Source organism: Carcharodon carcharias, chromosome 19, assembly GCF_017639515.1.
Source record: "Carcharodon carcharias isolate sCarCar2 chromosome 19, sCarCar2.pri, whole genome shotgun sequence".
Lineage (NCBI taxonomy): Eukaryota > Metazoa > Chordata > Chondrichthyes > Lamniformes > Lamnidae > Carcharodon > Carcharodon carcharias.
In genome coordinates, this window is record NC_054485.1 from 96,113,251 (window position 1) to 96,119,572 (window position 6,322).

Genomic DNA, 6,322 nt, shown 5'->3' on the forward strand with positions numbered 1-6,322 from the left:
GACTAGATCGAAATGATTGTAATATTCATTGATTGCATTGAAGATATGTATAGGTTGAACCTGATTGCACTTTTTGTGATGGCGATTTAGAATTTTTTTATAATGTCCTTTCAGATATTTTATGAATAAAGTATATTTTTCTAAATAAATTAAATGATTAGTTAATTTCAGTGTTTAACAGGGAGCAATAGCAGGTAGACATGATATTGAATGATGACCTAAGTCTTCAGGTAAGTGCAATTAATATAAGAGAAAAGGGATTGAATCAAACTCAAAGAGGATAAAACCCTGGCCCAGAAGTTTCACACCCACACATTTAAAATAAATCTAGGGAATAGATAGCAGAGGTATTACTGATGATTTTTTTTAAAAATAGGAGAAGGTGTAGTGCTAGAGGACTAGTGGATAGCGAATGTAATTGCTGTTCTTAAAAAGGCAAGACGGAATGTGCCCAGGGTACGGTCGATCAGTCAGCTTAATGTTGGTGCTAGAAGAAATAATGTAATCCCTACTAGAGACAGGAAGAACTTCTGACAAAAAAAAAAGAATCATTAGCATGGATTTCAAAAGGGAAAATCTTTCTTAACCAAAGTTATGATATTTTTGGAGGAGGTAACAGAGACAGTGGACAATGGTAATGTAGTGGATGCAATTTACCTGCATTTTCAAAAGGCCTTTGCCAATGCCTCTTATAATAGACTACTGAATAAAGTCAGAAAATATGGAGTCAGGTGAGAAGGGAAGAATGGATTGCTAGCTGGTAGAAAGCAGAGGGTAGTTATTCAGAGTGGCAGAAAGTGGGAAATAGTATTTGACATGGATCAGTACTGGGCCCACTGCAGTTGATAATTTGCATTAATGGTTTGAACTTCAGAATCAGAAACACAATTTATAAATGGATGACATGTGTCTTTGTATGTGCATGTGTTCATGTGTGTGTGTGTGCGCGCGCGCGCGCATGCGCTTATATGCGTCTGTGTGCGTGTGTCTGTGAGAGAAAGTCAGTCAGTCAGCCAATACTGTGGAGGGAAAGGCTGAAGGGAAACAAACCAAGCAGGAGGGCTTCTTTTTAACGGGATCAAATTGAAAATTAGGGAAGTTAAGCTAAATTTATTTCAAACTTTGGTTAGATCATACTTACAGTACTGCACGTGGCTCTGGTGAATTTATTATTGGAAAGGACAGAGGAACTGGGGAGGGTGCACGGAGGATTTAAAAATCCTGCCATTTCCGCCAACTCCAGCATGATGCCACCACCAAACATATCCTCCTTCCACCCCCACAGTCGGAAGTCTATAGGGACCATGCCCTCCAGGACCCTTTGGTCCAGTCCTCCATCAGCTCCAACACCTCAACCCCCTCCCTTGGCACCTTCCCATGCAATCACAGAAGGTGCAATGTCTGTCCCTTTAGTCCTCCCCACTCCTCATCATCCAAGGGCCCAAATACTCTTTTCAAGTGAAGCAGTGCTTCACTGGCACTTCCCTCAATTTGGTCTGCTACATCCGCTGTCCCCAATGATGTCACATCCACATTGGAGATACCAATCGCAGACTGGGTGACCGCTTTGAAGGACACCTTCGGTCTGTCTGCAGGCGTGACCCAGACCTTCCTGTCCCTTGCCATTTCAACACACCATCCCGCTCTCATGCCCACATGCCCATCACTGGCCTGCTGCAATCTTCCAGTGAAGCTCGATGCAAACTTGAGGAACAGCATCTCCTGTTTTGATTAGGCACTTTACAGCCTTCTGGACTTAACATTGAGTTCAACAACTTCAGATCATGATCTCTCTCCTCCATCCTTACACATTTTTAATCCCCTTTTTTCCAAATATCTAATTTTTAATTTTAATTTATATACATTTTTTTCATAACCATTTCTATTATTATTTTTAAAATTTATTTCCATTCATTGTTTTATCCCCACCTTTTAGCCCATTTTGATCTCACTCACCTGTACATTATCTTACACAGCGCTCTCTCCCCCTCATTCACTGTGTGAACCACCTAGGGACACCGGGCAGACACAGGCTGTGCTGACGCGGAGCCTTGCTCGCCGGTTCAGGTATATTATCTTGTATTCCATGTCTGTGATTATATAATGATATAAAGGCATCAATTGCACATAAGTGATTGTGTAAACATGCTTTGGGTTCATTTATTGTGACGAGGAACATGGGAACAGATATACAAGCTTGAAGGCATCAGCAGCAGATCTGACTGTTGTGTGCTCTGCTCAATATCAAAAGTGAAACTAAAGCTAGATTGCATGACACACTTCCCTTCTAATGATAATATGCAGCTATCTCTTAAAGGCATATTGCAGCATTCCTCCTCTTTAAAGATACTTTAACCCCTTCCAAAGAAGTATAACTACTTACAATAACTGTTCATGTTTAGTTACCATTACATAAGCGTATAGAACAGATGAATCTATGAGTTCCTGAAGGGTAAAAGCAATCTGCTAGTAAGCCCAGATCCTATCATGGTAACTTTATCTGGAGGTGTATTTAATTGCTCACAGTGGCCTGCCAGATTTTGAGACTTGGATAATGTTTCTGGTTTCATTAGCGAACTTGTCCTAAAGTCAATAGGAATGTACGGTGGCTGAGGAGCTGGGATAGATCTGATTTGTCCTCAGTTACATCTTGCCATTGTGCCTTTGTGTGTAAAGACGTCATAGGGCCCTGGTTCTGAACCGACCATTGACACCTCGTCTGGTTGCCACGTACCATTCTGTGGGACCCTGGACGTGAACTTGTCCCAACTGTAAACTTGGCAGCTCTGTACCCATATTTTTATCAAGACATTAGTCGTCTTCTCTTGCCATTTTAAAAGTTGGTCTCTAGTCTCTGAGACAGTAGAATGGGTAAGAGTCCGTAAATTGGTACGCAGTGGTCAGCCAAATATGAGCTCTGCAGGTGATAAAATAATTCCACTTAAAGGTGTCACTCTCGGATGTAACATTGCAATGGGCAGATCTTGCTTGGTTTGTCTACATTTGAGAATTAGAGATTTCACTGTGCAAATCATTCATTCAGCTAGGCCATTAGATCAAGCTAATATCAGGTCATAAAAATTCCAGTTTGATGAGCTGCATGCCTTTAAAAATGACTCCCCCAGAGGTGCCTGACTTGTCCCAATATGGCCAAAATGATCTTATGTTCTCGTGGAGATACTGAATTGAATCAGGCCATCCCTTTTCCACAGTCTCTGTAGTGTCACCTTTCACCATTTCTTCTTGTAGCTGCTAGCATTTGTTTTGCACAAAATGTACCGGATCAGTTGACAGACTTGCATTCTCCCTGCGAGCATAATGTTGCAGCTCCCTTGAAATTGACAATTATGTCTAAACATCCTGGATATTTCGGTTTTTTTCTTGAACTGAAGTGATAGGCATAGTTTCTGAGTTTGATCTGCCTTGTGAGGTCTCATTGATTCCATGGGTTGTTGCTAGTGTGAGGTCATGGCATGCTGGTACATCTAGAGACTCTGGTCCTTTAGTCTCCATGATGCAGAACATCTGAGTCACCCAGGAGGATTGACTGTACTTACACTCCAGGAGTATGATCCTGCACGTGGAATTAGTGAGCTATTTCACGCTGAGTGTTTCACAGCAGTGGGTTTTGCCATCTCTGTGGATATGTGTATCTTAGAAATAGCAGGGGTAGCATGTTGGCACTTGCCCCTGTGTCAATCTTGACCGATAATGAATGGTTACCAACTTTCTTAGGGCAGCTAATTCGAATCTTGGCAAACACTTCAGACGGTGAGATGGTATCAGTGCTTTCCACAAGATTGACGGTGTGAAATAGGTGCTCTACTGTCTCCATCACATTGTGCACATTGTCATTTTCTGGTTTGTCAGTCGCTTTGTGTAAATGTTTCTAGCGGGATACCAGCTGGCCATCCTCATTGCTGAAAAGTACCTGTAGTGTGCAGATTGTTTGGATCAGCGCACGGCTCTTTGCAGCTGCATTAGCCTTTGCTCAAGTGCACAGCCTCTGCCAACGGCCCTTTCTACCACATGCCTTACAGAATCGATGAAAGGCTGGGCATTTCCTTGGTGTTTGCAGAAGGCCATACCTTCCATACGTCCTGCAAGGTTTGGGTGTCCTAGTGAGTGCGTCAACAACTGGGTTGTACTTTGGACCTGTAAGTTTCATCAACCTGTGATGAACGCTTATTAATTACATCCATCCTCTTCAGTCGCTCTTCAATGATACACATTTTCGCCTTGTCTAACAGATCTTCCTGGAATGCTTCCATGAGAGTGGATGTGATCACCAAACCAACTCAAAATTTTGGTCTGCTAGCTCTGCATTTGAAAAATCGCAGTACGTGCCCTTTTCTCTGCCCCTGCTGATGAAGTGGACTATGGATTCTGTAACAAAGACAAAAATAGCTGGAAAAATTCAGCAGGTCTAACAGCATCTGTGGAGAGGAATACAGTTGCAGTGTCAAGTCCGTATAACTCTTCATCAGAACTAAAAATGAATAGAAATGAGGTGAAATATAAGCTGGTTGAGGGGGGTGGGACAGGTGAAGCTCAATCGAGGGCCAGTGATAGTTGGAGGCAAAGAAGTGATTGCCAAAGATGTCATAGACAAAAGGACAAAAGGGTGTTGACGGTGGTGATATTATCTAAGGAATGTGCTAATAGTGACATTAAGGCTAGAAAGCAAGTTGAGGAAGAGACAAAAGGCTCGAGTGGGGGTGGGGTGGGGGGAAGGGATCGAAATAGGCTAAAAGGTGGAGATAAAGCAATGGATGGGAATAAATTTAAAATTAGTAGAAATAGGTGGGAGAATAAAAATATATTTTAAACAAATATTTTAAAAATTACAAATTATTAGAAAAAAGAGGGATCGGAAGGGGGGTGAGGATGGAGGACAGAGGTCATGACCTGAAGTTATTGAACTCAATGTAAAGCCCAGAAGCTTGTAAAGTGCCTAATCGGAAGATGAGGTGCTGTTCCTCCAGTTTGTGGTGAGCTTCACTGGAAGATTGCAGCAGGCCAAGGACATGTGGGCATGGATTCTGTAGGTCGTTGTCGAAATGACATGAACTCTAATTGATGAAGACAGAAGTTAAACCAGATTCTGCACCAGTCGCCCAATATCTTTTGGGGATACTTTAGCACTTCTGCTGTTGATCCTGACGTGTTCAGCCTGGGTAGACCAACAGTGACACTATCTTGCCCCCTCACATTCTGTGAACCAGGTGCTGCTCTAAAGGGAATTGGATAAATAATAAAAGAAAAATGAAAAAGATCATTTTAGGAGCCGATTTGGCATTGGGAGTTAAAAGCCTAAAGTCATTTTACAAGCAGCTCGCTGCTGCAATGGTGGAATCATTTGTTCCTGGGTGAATGAATTTAACAAGCGTCTCTTCCTCAAAACCGTTTCTCTGGCTTATGCCGCCCTCTGCTGGCGGATGAACTTTAGTACAGAAACAGAGAGGAAATCATGATAAATGCAGAGTGCAGAGCGCCCTCAAATATCAACATTAATGTAAAAGCAAAACACTGCGGATGTTGACGATCTTCGAGCAGGAGACCTTAACACTGTTTGCTTCTCCACATACATTCCTACTACCCAGTGTATGTGTTAATTTTTCGAGTACTTAGCAGTATATTCAACAGCGGTGTCTGTTGGTTAATCGATAAGTAAAAATAAATTTTGACATTAATTAGTTATTCAGGGGAGAGCGCGAACGCAGTCCACCCGCTACCATAAATTTTACAGTGGAGAATCCCGCATTTGGGGACATCGAAGGTGTCAGCACACCCGAAATGCAATGAGCTGGACTCGTCCTGGGAGAACCATCTCTTTTTTGGACAAATATACTTTATTTGTAAAATATCTGGAAGAACACTGCGAAGCATTTCTAAATCGCCATCAGAAAAAGTGCAATCAAATTCAACTTTTAGACATGGATCACGAGGTGCTTCCATACAATCAATGAATATTACAGTCATTTCAATATGGTCATTACAGACAGTCAGAAAGTGCAACGGAACTGGAGTTATCAACATACATCCTGTTGCGCTCTGAGGTGCTTCAATACAATTATGATGACTTTAGTATTCACTGCATACATTCAATGTGAGCCGTATAGCCCGAGGGATCTATACAATTCCCAGTCTCTCGGTGCACTATGGCAGAAAGGACTTAGACATGACCTTTCCCCATTGGGCCTTTGCGGCGGCTGCTCCAAGCTTTAGTGCTTGTCTCAGCACATAGTCCTGGACCTTGGAACGTACCAGACTGCAACACTCGGTCGGAGACAACTCTTTGCACTGGAAGACCAACAGGCTT

General features: G+C 42.4%; 1 non-coding gene across 1 annotated transcript; it reads right to left on the reverse strand.

Annotated features, from left to right (window-relative positions):
* Positions 1-5,702: 5,702 nt before the first annotated feature.
* On the reverse strand, positions 5,703-5,867 carry LOC121292078. The gene has a single exon (XR_005946188.1). It is a non-coding gene; the product is annotated as a U1 spliceosomal RNA (small nuclear RNA).
* Positions 5,868-6,322: the final 455 nt, after the last annotated feature.